Source organism: Rhipicephalus sanguineus, chromosome 9 (genome assembly GCF_013339695.2).
Source record: "Rhipicephalus sanguineus isolate Rsan-2018 chromosome 9, BIME_Rsan_1.4, whole genome shotgun sequence".
NCBI lineage: Eukaryota > Metazoa > Arthropoda > Arachnida > Ixodida > Ixodidae > Rhipicephalus > Rhipicephalus sanguineus.
This window is the reverse complement of record NC_051184.2, coordinates 14,476,334-14,492,331: the sequence shown is the minus strand read 5'-3', so window position 1 is coordinate 14,492,331 and position 15,998 is coordinate 14,476,334. Positions and strand designations below refer to the sequence as shown.

Below are 15,998 nucleotides of genomic sequence, written 5' to 3'. Positions count from 1 at the left end.
TCACCCCAAGCGATCTCTGTGGCTGCCCCACTTACGTACGCCGAAGCCGTCGCCAGACCTCAGGCCTTTGAAGCGAGTGTGCCGGTTGCGTTTGCCGACGTCATACCTGGGCCACCGATGCAGCCCATCATGCAGTCGTATCAGCAGACGCCTCGTCCACCGCGTCCTGCGTCATGGATGGGACCTACCCCGACGAATCGATGGCGCACTTCTGGCAACCGCCCGATCTGCTTCGCGTGCGGTTGCGCCGGTCATGTTGCCCGCTATTGCAATCGCGTGCAGCCGCCTCGTGTCGGCTCAACCATCACCAGCCAGTCAAGCCGCCCGTATTACGCTTCACCGCCGCCTATGTCACCGTCGTCTCGCTCAGCTCCATCTACACGCCGTTCGCCGTCACCACGACGCCGATCACTGTCACCGATGCGGCCACGTCCGGTCCCACGTGACCAGGAAAACTAGTCGTCGCAGTCCACGAGGCAAGGGCTGCGACGCTGTCGAACTGCGAAAGCCCTCAGAGAAGCCCATCGAACGTGTTAGACGTGTTTGTGGACGGTGTTCGCGCATCTGCCCTTATCGACACTGGAGCCGCCGTATCCGTTATTGACGCCAAACTTAGCCGATTACTGCGAAAAGTGACGACGCCACTTCCCGGGCTCTCCCTCCGTACAGCCAGCGCCCAAAGTATTCACCCTACAGCGGTGTGCACAGCCCGCGTCATGATTAACGATGCTCTGTACGCCGTCGAATTGATCATAATTCCAGCGTGCTCTCACGACGTCATCCTAGGATGGGATTTTCTCTCCCACCACGACGCCGTGATTCATTGCGCACCAGCCGAAATAGAGCTCTCACCATTCTCTGATCTGACGCCGGCTGACTGTCCATCGTCTGTGAGCAAGGTACTCGTCAAAGACGACACCACAGTGCCTGCAAACTCGTCAACGGCGGTGTCCGTCTACTGCGCCAGTCTCTCCGACACCGTTGCACTCCTCTCGCCATCTGACCGTGTTTGCACGAGGAAAGGCTTGCTGGTGCCTTTCGCGACCGTGCAAGTCACTCAGGGCAGCGCGTCAATTTTTGTTATCAACCCATCTCCGTACAGTGTTACGTTGGTGCGAGGAGAATGTCTCGGCAGCGTGGAACCCCTCGAAGACGCACAAGTTATGGACGAACCAGATGACACGCACTGCCCCAACTCCAGTACGCTCAGTGCTGTTACCACGTCTGGTTCATCGCCCGATGATGTATTCGCTTCTTCCATTGCTGACAACCTTACGCCGGTCCAGCGTTCCCAGCTTCTGGGTCTCTTGGAAGAATTTCGCGCTTCTTTCGATGTCGCTCAAACTTCTCTCGGCCGCACGTCCACCGTTACGCATCGCATCGACACTGGCGCCCAACCGCCACTGCGGCAACGTCCATATCGCGTATCTCCCACAGAACGCCGTGTAATCAACGAGCAAGTCGACGACATGCTTCGACGAGATGTTATTCGACCATCTAACAGCCCCTGGGCGTCTCCTGTCGTTCTTGTTGCGAAGAAAGGACGGTTCTGTGCGGTTCTGTGTGGACTACCGACGACTCAACAAGATCACTCGTAAGGACGTGTATCCACTACCGCGCATAGACGACGCGATTGACAGCCTACAAGGAGCAGAATTCTTTTCATCCATCGATTTGCGCTCAGGGTAATGGCAAGTACCTATGGCTGATGACGCTCGACCGAAGACCGCCTTTGTCACGCCCGACGGCTTGTACGAATTCAACGTCATGCCGTTTGGGCTGTGTAATGCGCCCGCCACCTTCGAGCGCATGATGGATACTATTCTGCGCAACCTGAAATGGCACACGTGCTTGTGCTACCTCGACGACGTCGTTGTGTTTGCTCCAGACTTCTCCACACATCTTCAACGCCTCCGGCATGTGTTGACGCGTTTGAGCAACGCTGGTCTGCAACTGAATCTAAAGAAGTGCCGATTTGCAGCACGGCAGCTCACAATACTCGGCTACGTCGTGTCCAAGGACGGAATTCTCCCCGATCCAGCCAAGCTTCGGGCCGTGACCGAGTTCCCGAAACCGACGTCCGTCAAAGAACTGCGCAGTTTCGTAGGACTGTGTTCCTACTTTCGGCGCTTCATTCGAAACTTCGCGACTATCATATCGCCGCTGACGAAGCTCCTCGGAAGTAACGGGCCCCTCCATTCGTGGTCGTCAGAGTGCGACGACGCTTTCGCAGAGCTCCGTCGTTTGTTGACGTCGCCTCCCATACTACGCCACTACGACCCTACGGCCCCTACAGATGTACACACAGACGCCAGCGGTGTTGGCCTTGGCGCTGTCCTTGCGCAGCGCAAACCGGGGTTCCCTGAATATGTCGTGGCATATGCAAGTCGTACGCTTACTAAAGCCGAGACAAATTACACCGTCACCGAAAAGGAATGCCTGGAGATCATCTGGGCCCTTACGAAGTTCCGACCCTATTTGTATGGTCGCCCATTTGATGTCATCACCGACCATCATGCACTATGCTGGCTGTCGTCATTAAAGGATCCCTCAGGCCGCCTCGCCCGCTGGGCACTTCGCCTACAGGACTACGATATCCGCGTGCTGTACCGCAACGGACGCCAGCATGCTGACGCCGACGCCCTCTCGCGCTCGCCCTTGCCTGACGACAATACCCCATGCTCGTCACGTAACATTATTGTTTCTTCCATCGACGTTCACACCATCGCTACCGAACAGCGCAACGATAAATGGATCGCCTCGCTGATAGACTTGCTCACTGATCCGTCGGCAACACCAACCACTCGCGCGTTGCGTCGTCAAGCCCACCATTTCGCCATTCGTGACGATCTACTGCACCGACGCAATTACAACGCCGATGGCCGCCAGTGGCTACTTGTGATACCCCGCAGTCTGCGTTCTGAAATATGCAAGTCCTTCCACTCTGATCCACAATGCGCGCACTCTGGGGTATCCAAAACTTACCACCGCATTCGACAACGATACTTCTGGCGAGGGATGTACCGCTACGTGCAGAAGTTCGTTCGCTCCTGCCTCGATTGCCAACGCCGAAAACCTTCAACGCACGTGTCACCCGCTGGTCTACAACCATTACCTTGCTCTAACCGTCCATTCGGGCGCGTGGGCATCGACTTGTACGGACCACTTCCTCTGACATCGGCTGGTAACCGCTGGGCAATCGTCGCTGTTGACCATCTAACGCGATACGCCGAAACCGCCGCTCTCCCAGCGGCTACAGCACGCGACGTTGCCTCCTTCCTGCTACACCGATTCATGCTGCGTCACGGTCCACCCCAGGAGCTTCTCAGCGATCGAGGCCGTGTCTTCTTGTCGGAAGTCGTCGAAGCCATTCTCAAAGAGTGCCATGCTGTTCACCGCAAAACTACTGCTTACCACCCGCAGACGAATGGCCTAACCGAACGCTTTAACCGCACGCTCGGCGACATGCTTTCAATGTACGTCGCCGCCGATCACACAAATTGGGATGCCATTCTGCCCTTCGTCACCTACGCCTATAATACCGCCCCTCAAAGCACAACTGGGTTTTCACCCTTCTTCTTATTGTACGGAAGGCACCCGTCGCACACCATCGACACGATACTCCCATACAAGCCGGATTCAACTGAGTGTGCGCCGATTTCTGACACAGCCAGGCTTGCGGAAGAGTGTCGCGAGCTTGCCAAGACTTTTACAACGCAGGAACGAGAGCGGCAGAAGAGCATTCGCGGTGGCACCACCACTTCTGAGTCCACGTTCCTCCCTGGAGCACTCGTATGGCTCTCGGTCCCTACCAATGCAACTGGCCTCTCTTCAAAACTACTGCCGAAATACGAAGGCCCCTATCGGGTCGTCGAGCGCACATCCCCGGTCAACTACGTGATCGAACCCATCGAACAATCTTCGGACATGCGCCGTCGAGGGCGCGACATAGTCAACGTGGAGAGCCTCAAGGCCTACTATGACCCACTCATAGTGACGAGCTGTTAGGTCGCCGGACGGCTCCGTTTTCGTACCCGGGGAAATTGTAGCGAAGCCTTTGAGTTGAGTAAGGGGTTGCGCTCTCTATAGCCTTCTAGTGGGTCGTCCTCTTGGGCTCTTCCCGCTCGCGCTCTGAGCTCGTGTTCTCGCTTGACTGTCGCCATTGAGCATCGTCGCCGACTGCCGTCTAATAAACACCTCAACAACGCCTAAAACACCGTTAGAACGACGAAGAAGCACAGGGAAAGAGCTAATGCAGTGCGGTGTGCGCATGTGTGGTGCGGCTTATATATTTTCTGCGTTTCTTCTGAGAATAAATCAGTTGCGAGTGGCGCTCTTTCCCTGTGCTTCTTCGTCCTTCTTGCGGTGTTTTAGGCGTCTAGTTTTTTTTTCCTTCATTACTCTGAACCAACTAGCCCAGCAACAAGTACTTCTCAGTCACCACTACAGTGGGTGATGAACCTGAGTACAGCTGCTGATGTGGGAGGCAGTGGGTACCTGATCACCGCCGATGGGCTAATGTGGCCCTAGTCGATTAGAGCGGTTGCGTGCGACCCTTTGACCAACAGGGGCAGTATAGGCGTTTCGTTTGCAAGAAGAACAGGCGGGGAAACGGTGTCCACGGGGGCATAATAGGAAATCTCGCGTGGAACAAGCACAACGATACGTAGCGGGCATCCGCGCGAGCGGTGCTGCTGGGGTCCCCCACAACGCAGGCCCATTTCTCGAACGTGGATGCATTTTGGACTCCATATTCTTCGCGAGGTCAGATACAATAAAGCTTCAGTTGATATTCTGCGCCTGTTTGTGCTTTCCTCTCCTCTTGTGTCACCGTCCGTTTTTTGCGCAGTTACATAATGGATCATTACCAACTCGCCCAACTTACCACTCTTCTGTTTATTTGCATTGGAACTTTTTTTTGTTGGTTTCGCATTACACTTGAATCTCCATTTAACGAATTGATGACCACGCTCGAATTGTTTCATTAAAGGGCCAGTAAACCCTCCTGTCCAAAATGTGTGATGAAGCGACAACTGCGCACTTGTACGATGTGAACATGCTGCCGCAAGGATTTAATGAATAAGTGCTGTAATAATCAAGTTACAGGGTAAAGAACAACCGGCTTTGGCTGATTTCGGTTTCTCGCTTGGCCGCCCCACTCTTTTCGGCAGCCAAGATGGGTAAACGTGGCCCGATGTCGTGACTACGCTCACTTCGGCAACGTAACGTGACTTCGGCGATTACGTCATCTGTACGCCGGCAACGACCGGGCAAGTCTTCCTCCACTTGTCGCTCGTGTCAGAGCTGGAGTTACGGAATATGTTACCTTTAGGTAGCAGAGTTGCGCGTAGGTCCGGCTAGCAACCACAACTATGCGGCCAATACGCACTTTGTTTTTGCAGGCGACATGCTTAAATCGACGTGCCTTGTGCGCCTGACCAACGATGAACTCTACTGGCTTTATACCATTTCACAGGAAAGGACAACCACTTCCTTTCTGCATTGTGGTACGGGAGTACAAAGGCTGACGTCACAGCCTCGGCAGTGCATTTTTAGGTGGTTACGTCTATTCAGTAAAGCCCAAAAGGCATCATGGCGGAGCCCATGCAGCCTTGTGCGAAAAGGTAATCCAATCTGCTGCAGCGGCGGCAGGTTGTACAATATTGTGTCTGCGCACCAGCTTCTCCGCAATGCACGGTTGATTAAGGCGTTTGGAAAAACAGACGTGCCACTCTGATACCTGAAGGTAGCAGAGTTGCGCTTCTGTCTTCCAAATGCCGCTAGCAACCGTGCATTGCGAGGAAGCTGGCGCTCGGGTTAAATTTTGTATTTGTCGACGTCGCCGCCGTAGCTTACTGGGTTGACACTAGTCATCGACACTCAAGTTAATCACCGGTCTTCGACACGCCAAACATGTCGATCGGTGACACGGCAGGCACGTCGCCTGCAAAAACGGAGTGCGGCTTCGCCCCATAGCTGTGGTTGCAAGCAAGACCTACGCATAACTCTGCTACCTAAAGGTAGCATATACAGTGATTCTGTGGTCAGAGCTGTGTTATAAGGTTACCCTAGCGTCGCGGTAAATACGCGGTCAAAAGCGCATCACCGCAGGGCGCTGTTGCGTAGTGCAGAGGACCGATCGACGAAGTCGGTGGTACGTAAAATTACCCACGGGCAACTTTACGTCACTTCGCGTACGAGGGGGGTGAGACAGGCGCTGGAGAGGGGCGCGGGAATTGTTTTTCGAAGTGCATAGACGAAACGATAGGGAGATAGAAAGAAAGAGGAAGCAAGATCGAAATAGAACGAGAGACACGAATAAATATATATGGAGAAAGAAAGAGGAACAAAGGAGGCTGCCCAGCTCCCCACTTACTTCAGCATCGGTACCACCAGTGCGAATCGGCCTTATTATCTTTTTTTGTTCGCCTTCCTCTACACTTTCTCACATAAAAAAAAGCACAGGCCCACCCATTTAGTAGTAGCCCACCCATTTCCTCCCCTTGATATCAATTACGCCACCAAACGAGAATGCCACGACTCATGCGAACTAACTACGGACGTCAGGAGCTGGAGTATCAAGTACCTCGGCTACTAAACACTGTTGAGCATGACATTGATGTGCACCCCGCTTCAACAATTTGTAAAAAAACATTGTGTTACTTTCCACAATAACTGATAAATAAAATACATCTCACTAAGTTTTTATGTACACTGTATATACATGTTTTTTGTCGGTTTGTGCTGCAGTTTGAAAGTTCGTGTTTTAATGCATATAGGTATATATTCTTGAAGTGTTTGTGCATGTTTGCTTTCATGAAGTGGTTGTATGATATGATGTCTACCTGTATTGCTTTATTTGCAGTGAAAATTATGTACATACATGTTTAATTAAACTGTTTGGTTGCTCTATTGTTGTACTCGCATCGAAACCGTGTACATACATGCCGAATGCGTAGGATTAAGAGCTTCTGTCAGGCAATATGGCCTTTAGCTCTTACTCCTCTTTCGGTGTCAGAAAGAAATACAATGAACTTCAAACTTCAGATATATAGAGGCCTGTTAGCGTAATGTAAATCGAAATTACAGTACGGTTGGGCCTCTATAGAGCCACGAATCATGCTCCGGCGGTCTTGTTGAATGAAGGCCCACTGTTTCTAGGTAGCGTCGTTGTATCTTGTTCTAGTCAAGACGTGTTCATAACAGGTGCTTGATGGTAGCGTCGATCAGGATTAAAATGAAATGAGCGTAAAGTGCGTCCTTAATTGCTGCGTGTAATGCCGTTATGATATCAGTCACTTGAAACGGTGTTATGTTTCTTTACGACAACAGTGTTGAACACATGCAACTTTGGTCCTGGAGGCCTTCTGCGGTCGGAGCTTCAGTGTCAGTCGCCATGCCACCGTTCTCCTGAATAGTCTGAAGGTGAGCCCTTTTACTTGTTTTTTTTTGTCGCAGTTTAAAGGGGTGCTGACATCTTTTTTCGAAGGCGAGTTTACTCTTCCATACAAATCGCCTGTATGCAGAGACGGCTCTGAGCAAGTGTGAAGCTCAGCAAATGCTGATAAGATATGTTAATTTGACATTAAAGTCAATTTTTCCATGGCGCACCTACTGAAATCGACACTAGCCTGACGTCTGGCTACAGTACAAATTGTGGTGACTTCACGCAACAGTCTGTCCAGTTGTGGTGACGTTAAGTACCACAACTTCCAAGATGGCCGCTTGTGCGTTACCAACGGAGCCACGGTGCGGAGCAGCCGTGGAAATGTCACTATATATTGTGCGAGCACGTGACGAGGAGCTCATACCGTGTTGTGACCTCAGGGTGTAGTATAGGAACCGAAACTAGCTTTTAAAAACATACTGTAAGTACTTTTTCAGGGCGCACTCGCGCTTAGCACTACATTTGCTAGGCTCTTGAGGGCTTGGCCTTTCATTCGACGCAAAAAGAAAAACTGAAAATATTCGTATCAGTACTCCTTTAAGCGCGGCTGGCGCGATACGTATTTGTAATCTTGCTTCAGAAGATTCGCTCAAGTGTAGTCATGGCAGGGGCGTGGCCAGAAATGTAGGGGGAGAGGGGTGGGGTTAAAACCTCTTTCCCCTGACTTCACCAATCAGTCATGAAGCTCAATCATTCATTTTAAAATTAGTCGTTCAAGCCGCCTTGGATTTGTGCGCCTTCTGGCATATAGCTCAAATGGAAATTTTTTTTCGTGATTTTGTGCAGGCTTACCTGGTGTTTGGTCCACAAGCCGGATGCCGTGTCAGCCCCAGCACTACGAGAGGTCCTTCTACATAGCCCATCCAGGTGCATGCCATATTTCTGAAGTTTCACTTACCTTTGGTGTGGCGTAGCTTCGCACTGATGTCGTTGGTGTAGTGCATTACACCTATGCATTACGACATCCGTTGTATAGCATGGAAGGTAGGGTGTCGCACTGCTGAGCTCGAGGTTGCTGGTTCGATTCCTCGCCACGGCGGCTGCATTTCGACTAGGGCGAAATGCAAGAACTCGTGTGCGCACATTTAGGTTCTCGTTGAAAAAGCTGAAGTAGTCAAAATTAGTGCGAAGTTGCCGACTGCGGTGTGCCTTATTATCATATCGCGGTTTTGGCATGTGAAACCCGACGAATGTCATTAGCTACCTGACGGTGCGGCAGTTTGATGCCGCTAGCTGCCCCTCGCGTTGGAAGTCGGCCTGGGCTGGAGAATACAGCATTAACCATCTACCGATGTTTTTCACAGTCAATGCGCATCGTATTTAAGCCCATTAATAGATAGACATCTTTAAGCGCATTAATGAACAGACGTGATTGACACGAACGAGGTCAAATCACAGCACACACTAAAGGCGATACATTGTTCCTTGGATTGCTGTTCTGCACCCACTTCCAAGCGAACGATGACTTGTGGACACCCTGTTAGCGTTAAGACGACCCTCAATGTCTGAACGCGCTGTATACAACCAGCGTTATCGAGAACGCGCTTGCTTGCACGCGGGTCGTTCTGGACAGCGAAGGCGTGCGCACAGGGAGAAGTGCCGTGTCCCCTCCCCCTCAGTACCTCGTGTTTGCACTTCGTTCTAATCATACGGGTCCCAGTAGGGGGTAGGGGAGGGGCGCAGCAGTGAAACGTTCTATTCACCGTGATTATGCCTGTCCATATGGAGGTGTGGTTGGAGAACCGGAAATGGAGGCCGAATACTGTCCTCGCGTATCACATGTTTCAACGTGCTACTCTGTGCGGCGATGACGTGACTGGAGGCTAGATCGCGGATCATTCATACCGAAACGGTGCAGACCTATAGCTATAGGGAAGGGCTACGGCGCATTCGAAAAGCAGCACTTCCGTCCCACGAGCCCATAAATGTCAATCACTCGGGATTTTCCCTTGATCACAGGCGCAGGTTAAGGACTCACGCAAATGGTCTAGGCTATGCGTCTGCCCTGTTGAGGAACGCAAGCTTCGCTGAACAGTGATGTGTCGAATCCTAGGTTGGTACAAATGCGAAGACAGGGTAAGGTGGAGTCGTGAGGCCATGAGAAATCGTTGCATAGGTAACTTCGCTGGAACCCACGTTTCGAAAGGATTTGTTAGGACAGCGACAGACGATGGCTCCAGCGCATTCCCTGTTGAAGGATTTCGGGTCATGCAGGTCACGCAGCTCCATGGAATAGAATACTTTCCAGATTAGTATCACGCGAATATTGAACGACACTACAGGTATCTTATTGCCTTTCTGTATCCGTCATTTCGTTAGATAATTGTGCGAATTTAGCCGAACAAAAAGTTCTCTCGTCTCGTTATGCATAGTCGAGAGCAATATGAGCTTTTAAAATTACTTTTGAAAGGCCATAGCGGCTAAGTGTAGTTTGCAAGTGCAGAAGTGTTCATGACACTAAATGCTCAAGCAGAAAGGTATTCAGGCAATTCAATACGCCATATTTATATCAGTAAATTACAAGCGATAGTTGAACGAACATGAATTCGGTGTTCCAGCTCGTATTGCTGATGATAGTACATTTTCTGCTCTTATCGCCGTTTCTGTTTCTGAATTGCGGTGATGCTTACTGGAATAGCACGAGTAAACGCTTGTAGAGCTCAGGGACGCTAAAGGGGTATACGTAACAATGCATATGTTGAAGTGTTGCGGAGATGACCCTGGAATTCCAAGCGAATCGGATGTTCAGAAGAAAGAGCTCCAAATATAGTATCGAATGAGCTCTCGTATACGCAGGAAGTGGTGCTGTCAGTTGTTGGAAGTTAGTACTGGGCAACCTAATCAGTCAGTGATATGACTTGTGTCTGTTAAAACTGCGTGCGAAGAAACGCATTGTACAGGGTCGTCCACCCTTATTACGCCATAGCGTTGCGGGAAAGCGTACTTCAAACTCACTGCAGCGTGTTGTGCAGTTTCCGTGTACGAAAGCTGAGCAGTTCGTCTTTTCAGTGCCACGATTCCAGTTACACGCACGCGTTTTTGCGGGCTTGACAGAGGTGCTTTGGTTTATGGGGTTTAACGGCGCCAAGCGTCTCTGCCTGTGAGAAATATCCCACAATCTGAAACAGCGGACGCAGAGAAAGCTTCGATCCGTTACCATTGTTAATTCCATAGCGTAGTCAAATCCTGAGAATTTCCCGCCGCGGGGGCTCCGTAATTAGGGCTCTAGCCTATACCGTGGACTCCGCAATTATCTCCGGCAGCGCGCGCGTTGCCGGAGCTATTCGCGGAGGCCACGCCTGTTATAGGTGCTTCCGTCATAGACCGAGTCGCTTTGCAGCGGTAAACTCCATTCCCCAAACTAAGTCAATCGTGATACATGGGCGTCAGCAGGGGGGGGGGTGCAAAAACAAAATGTCCGTCCCTCCCACCAAGCCACATCAGCACTCCCCCCACCTCGATGCAACACGTGTTTGCAGAAGTTGAAATCCTGCCGACGACAATGTACCGAGGTTTGCAGCCGTGCACACATTCAACCGAGATCGTGGCAATGAGAAGAGGGACCGGTCAGTTTACAGCAAAGAAAGCACGGCGCACTCGCGTGCATTCTGAGACAATACGCAGTATCGCCTCCCAGCTCCTGTTCGCTGGCGCTCCACGGAGCGCGGATACGCTGCATATACTAGTGGATGACTCTGCACAACACGGTGCATTTTCAGCTACGCAGTAAGTACTGCATTGCAGCAGTACAAAAGTAGGAAGGAGGCAGTTCCTCCTTTTTTTGTTCTACGGCAAAGCAGTCCTCACTGTGTACGTGTCCTTTGGATAATGCAGAGCGAAGTAATTCCAAACTGGCAAGGAAGTGCTGGAACGAATCAGAGCAGCGTAATTTACGGGAGCTAAAGGCAAAGAAACGTGCAAATGCGAGGGCGGATATTATAAATGTGGCTTTATTAGTGCTACGCAGCTGCAAATGAACGGTAAGCTTGCGTTGTACGGAAGGAGTGTTCATCGTTGCATAGCTTCTGGTACGGCAATGAGGGGCGGACCACTGGAACTCCCGGTGCGGGGCCTGCAGTGCATGAACAATGGCATGTGTTCAGTACAGCAACCCAATAGGTGCCGGAGTAAAAAAAAAGATGTATAGCACATACAGACAGGGAAAGAAAATGATGTCAGTATCAGGCGGAACTTCAGTTCCGCTAAAAGAGCACAAAACCGCCGTAGTTCAGCAAAGTGAGTGAAAGCGTCGAAAGAAAAACTAGAACCGCGAAACATAATACACATATGGCGTCCACATGTTTTCCAGGGTCCGCAGCAACCTAACAAAGGAAACGGGCAAGCTGTAGCCTGGAGCGGAGATTCGAACAACGGGACTAGGTAAGTTTTGTGCACACCATTGCCACGCGAATAGCAGACCAGTTGTACGGCTACGGTTTACATAGCGCTAGCACAGGTTACGTAAACAAGATCTGGCAAGTGCCGGCACTTCCACCTACAGGAGAAGGGTGAACGTTTATCACAGCAGATTGCGCGAGTGACCAAGAATGGCTGCGTATTTACGTGAGCAGGCACAGAGAACACGCTAGACACAAGTAAGGAGAGTCACTAAAACTACATATCAATTAATTCTGTCATAGCAGTGACCTTCATTCCTCTTCAATTGACGTGCAACGTAACCGAATGTGGCAGTACAGGCCGCCGATGTTGCTATGTTTCGGACATTTCATATCGCATTAGGATGAGAGAGACCTTCGGCGGCACGATTACGGTACTGTATATGTTTCGCAGCAAGCAACGAGTATTGAACTGTGTTACGAAACCTGCGAAATATATACAATACCGTACTGCATCACGTTACGATACTGTATTACAAAACATGTGAAGGTTCCCCAGTACAATGCCGCTTAGCGGAATGTATCTGTCGTCCGTTGCAAAGAAAAAAAAACAAATTGTAAATCGTGCGATGGCGGTAACGCACTGTAGAATGTCATAATTTCGCTAAGAATGCATCATATAGTATCGGTATTTGTTTATCGGCAAACTAGCTGAAGCTAGAAAGTATGAAAATCGCAGCACTAAATGGTCAGATAATGCTACATGTACTGTCACTCTTAATTCAGAATGTCAGTCCCGCACCAACGTACAGATCACCAGAAACCGAAGCGCATATCGTTAGCCTCTGCGCGCGTTGTGTTTTCTGTGTCATTGCAGACGTGAAACCTGCTCGCATGCCGGGGAAGGAATGTAAGGGAATAACTAAATGCAGGCAGTCGACCGCGCCACTTCTCCCCTGCCTGGCGTAATGTGCCTCGCCGTCATCATCATAAAATAGACTGATAGTAACGATGAGGAACGCTATGCCAAGTAGGGGCGAAGTTGCACCGCAGCCCTAAACGCGCATGAATTATGCATTGCTTTAGCGAGGAGGAGTAACGAACGTAATTGCAATATCGCATTATGACACGAGTGATGCAAATGATGGCGACCGGGGGTAACGCAGCTTTACAAATAGTTAACACGTCAGTGAGCATGGAATGCACTGTAGCACGGAAAGTAACAGTTAAGGTAGCCAACGGGTTGAGAAAAGAACACCGCTCTATGGAGGTCGTATGAACAGGAATGGAGTGCCTGAAGACAGAGGCTGGCCAACGTTTCGAAAGGTGGCCCAACCTATCGCCTACCTATCGAGACTGGGGTGCCTCTCAGCCTGTCTGAGAGGCACCCCATTCCTCTTAATGTGACGTATACTATAAGACAAACTCGCGCTGTAGTGAAAAAACGAACACAACGTCATTTAATTCCGCAGGTACCCTCAACAGCAGCCAAGCAGGTGAATCGCAAGCACGGATTGAAGACGACCGGTCAAACGATACCACCTGACCCTCATCGCAAGCAAGGATTAGAAGCGCAATGCGTCAGTTAGGGTTACGAGATGACTCAATAAAGCGCAACGAAAGTAGGAATGAACACGGGACAAACGTTTGTCCCGCGTCCATTCCTGTGTGGTGTGTGTTTCTTTGCGTCACAGGTTCGCACGATGTACTGTCGGTCGTAAAAAGTTCGCGGGATCTGCAGCGCATGGCGGAGCGACGGAAAACTGCATTGCCGCGTCACGGTTGCTGACGCGGCAATGCAGTTTTCCGTCGCTCCGCCACGCGCTGCAGATCCCGCGAACTTTTGCGGCCGACAGCTGTGCAGTTTGCATTTGAAACACCGGTAATGCAGACTAAACGATGACCACAATGTACGCAGAGGGACAGGTAAGCGAAATATCGTCTGAAGTGTGAGAACCGCAACTAGCAGTTCATGCATGCGTGAAGTGCTAGCTTCCGCCACTTGCGAACGGATTACGGGAGGATTGAACTAGCATGCAAATATAAACGAAGAGAGGATGTTGAATGCGGTAGAAAGAAACTATGGCAGCGAATTCAACGCCGCCTTCCTCAAAGCATTCAATGTCATGTGGGTACCTATGTAGAGTACAGGACGTGCAGTTATAGGTAAGATAGAGTACGCTAATTTATAAAGTAACGTGGCATGACAGAATAAACTGCACTGTCACATCGATTGAACACAGTGTGAGCGAGCTGGACTTCAGGAAGAGGATACTCAACAATGTTCCATATACAAAGGTGACAATGTTCCGTAAGAACGGTACTGAGTGGAAATAAACATGGCCGAAAAAAAAAAGAACACTTGCGTTCCTGTCTCAACTGCGTAAGCGAAGGAAATGTCCACTGAAAACAACCAGTGGTGGAAAGGACAATCAACCCTGAAGCGTGAGAGTACACGATCAGAATAAACTGTACTGTCACATCGATTGAACACAGTGTGAATAGGTAAGATGATTTTGTAGATTTTGTGAACAAAAATTAGCCGAGATGGGAGCTTTTCCAGCATATGAGCTCCTAAAACCCCCATGCCCCAATCATTTACTCCGTGGTAGCGGAGTGAAGTCGGCACATGTCGTCGTAAAACGCCCCTGGCTTAATGAGGGAGTTTATGAACGACATGACCTTGTTAAACTCCCCACGGAGTTTTAGATCACGTGGTTAGAAACTCCCTATGGGAGTTTTAAAAACCATTTTTGGTCGTGACGTGTGAATGTGCGTGTGTGTACGGGCATCTGTTTAGCACGCCGGTGTGAAGTTCCAGTGCCTTGCGGGTCGCCGTGTGAGCATTATCGACAGACAACGAAATTATCAGTGCAGCGAGGATTTGAAACGGCCGGCCGAGACAAGTTCAACTCGCGCCAGCGTCCGACCGCGAACACATCGAGCTGGCTGTCGCGTGTTTATTCTCCCGTCAAGCGGCAGTGCCCATGCACACGAGTGCAAGCCTCCGACACGCCACGGATACCTCGCTTCAACGTGCCGAGTTACGAAGAAGTGCGAAAAATAATTTCATCGGTAACAAAAGTAAGCTGTTGCGATCGTCAGCGGGTTGTTTCTGAAGTTTCACCGGCTAAAACTTCGAAGCAGTAAGAAGTAGGCTTCGCTACGTCGTCGGCATCAAGCCGGCCGGCGGCCGGTGTGAGAGCTGCGCCGGCGACGCGCTCGCCCCGACCACCGGCAGCGCTTGCTTCTCGGAGTGTCACCGAACCGATGTTTCACCGGCTGCAACTTCTAAGCGGTAAGAAGGCTTCGCTACGTCGTCGGTACCAAGCCGGCGGCGTAGCGAACTCGCACCGCCACACCGGTCGCCGTGGTGAGTTAAGGCTCTGTTATACTCCGACGTCCGACGCGAGCACCCGCGAGGACGTTGCGTTTCGTCACGCCGAGCCGGCGACGCTACGCCAGGCGCAAATCTGTCTCCACTACAGTCGAGCCGGCACGAACGCGCCGATGCGATCGCATCTAGAGGAGCGCATGCGCAGTAAAGCGAAGAACGCCCGCGCCACCTGTCAGGAACGGACGAAACAGCTCGCGAAGCACGTTCCTGTACATGCGAGTTCGGCGCGTCCGGCGCGAAATGCAGCAGGATCTATTCGGAGCCGAGCGACGCCCGAGCGCGCCAGCAGCCGTCGGCCACGTCGGCGGTCAGCCGACGCCGGACTATAGAGGGCTGTTTTTTGCTGACGTAACGTCGCCGTGACGCGCGCACGCGCGCGTCGGCGTTACGCTGGAGTATATCAGAGCCTTTAGCTCGCACCGGCCACCGGTGAAGCAAAGAATATGTTTCACAGGAAATAAAAGCTGCTGGAATGAATGTCTAAATTGTCTCTTTTACGCCATGCAACCACCGCTGTCAAACGTCTAGCGAGAAGGCGAGCGCCGATACGAGACAGATTGAACCAACATGCGACCGCCGATGCATTGCGAGCAACAGGAACCGATACGAGCCGTCTCGTTCGTTGTAAGTGCATCGCTCCGTAGCTTAACGCGGATAGCGGACTCGGATAGCGGCAGTGTGTGTGAAAAATAACGGCGACGAAAACTGTACAGCAGCAAGCATTCATCCTATAGCCGTGCCGTACTCCTGGGAGAGGCCTAGCGACGCCGTCGGCCACAACGCGGTATACCGGCGGGGCGACGCAGTTCTTCGCCGG

The 15,998-nt window shown here is 51.2% G+C and overlaps 1 long non-coding RNA gene across 1 annotated transcript; it reads left to right on the top strand.

Moving 5' to 3' along the window:
• Nucleotides 1-8,225: 8,225 nt before the first annotated feature.
• Nucleotides 8,226-13,553, top strand: LOC119404082 (uncharacterized). The gene is made up of 3 exons (XR_007417377.1): nt 8,226-8,314; nt 11,757-11,827; nt 13,257-13,553. It is a non-coding gene; the product is annotated as an uncharacterized LOC119404082 (long non-coding RNA).
• The last annotated feature ends 2,445 nt before the right edge of the window (nt 13,554-15,998 follow it).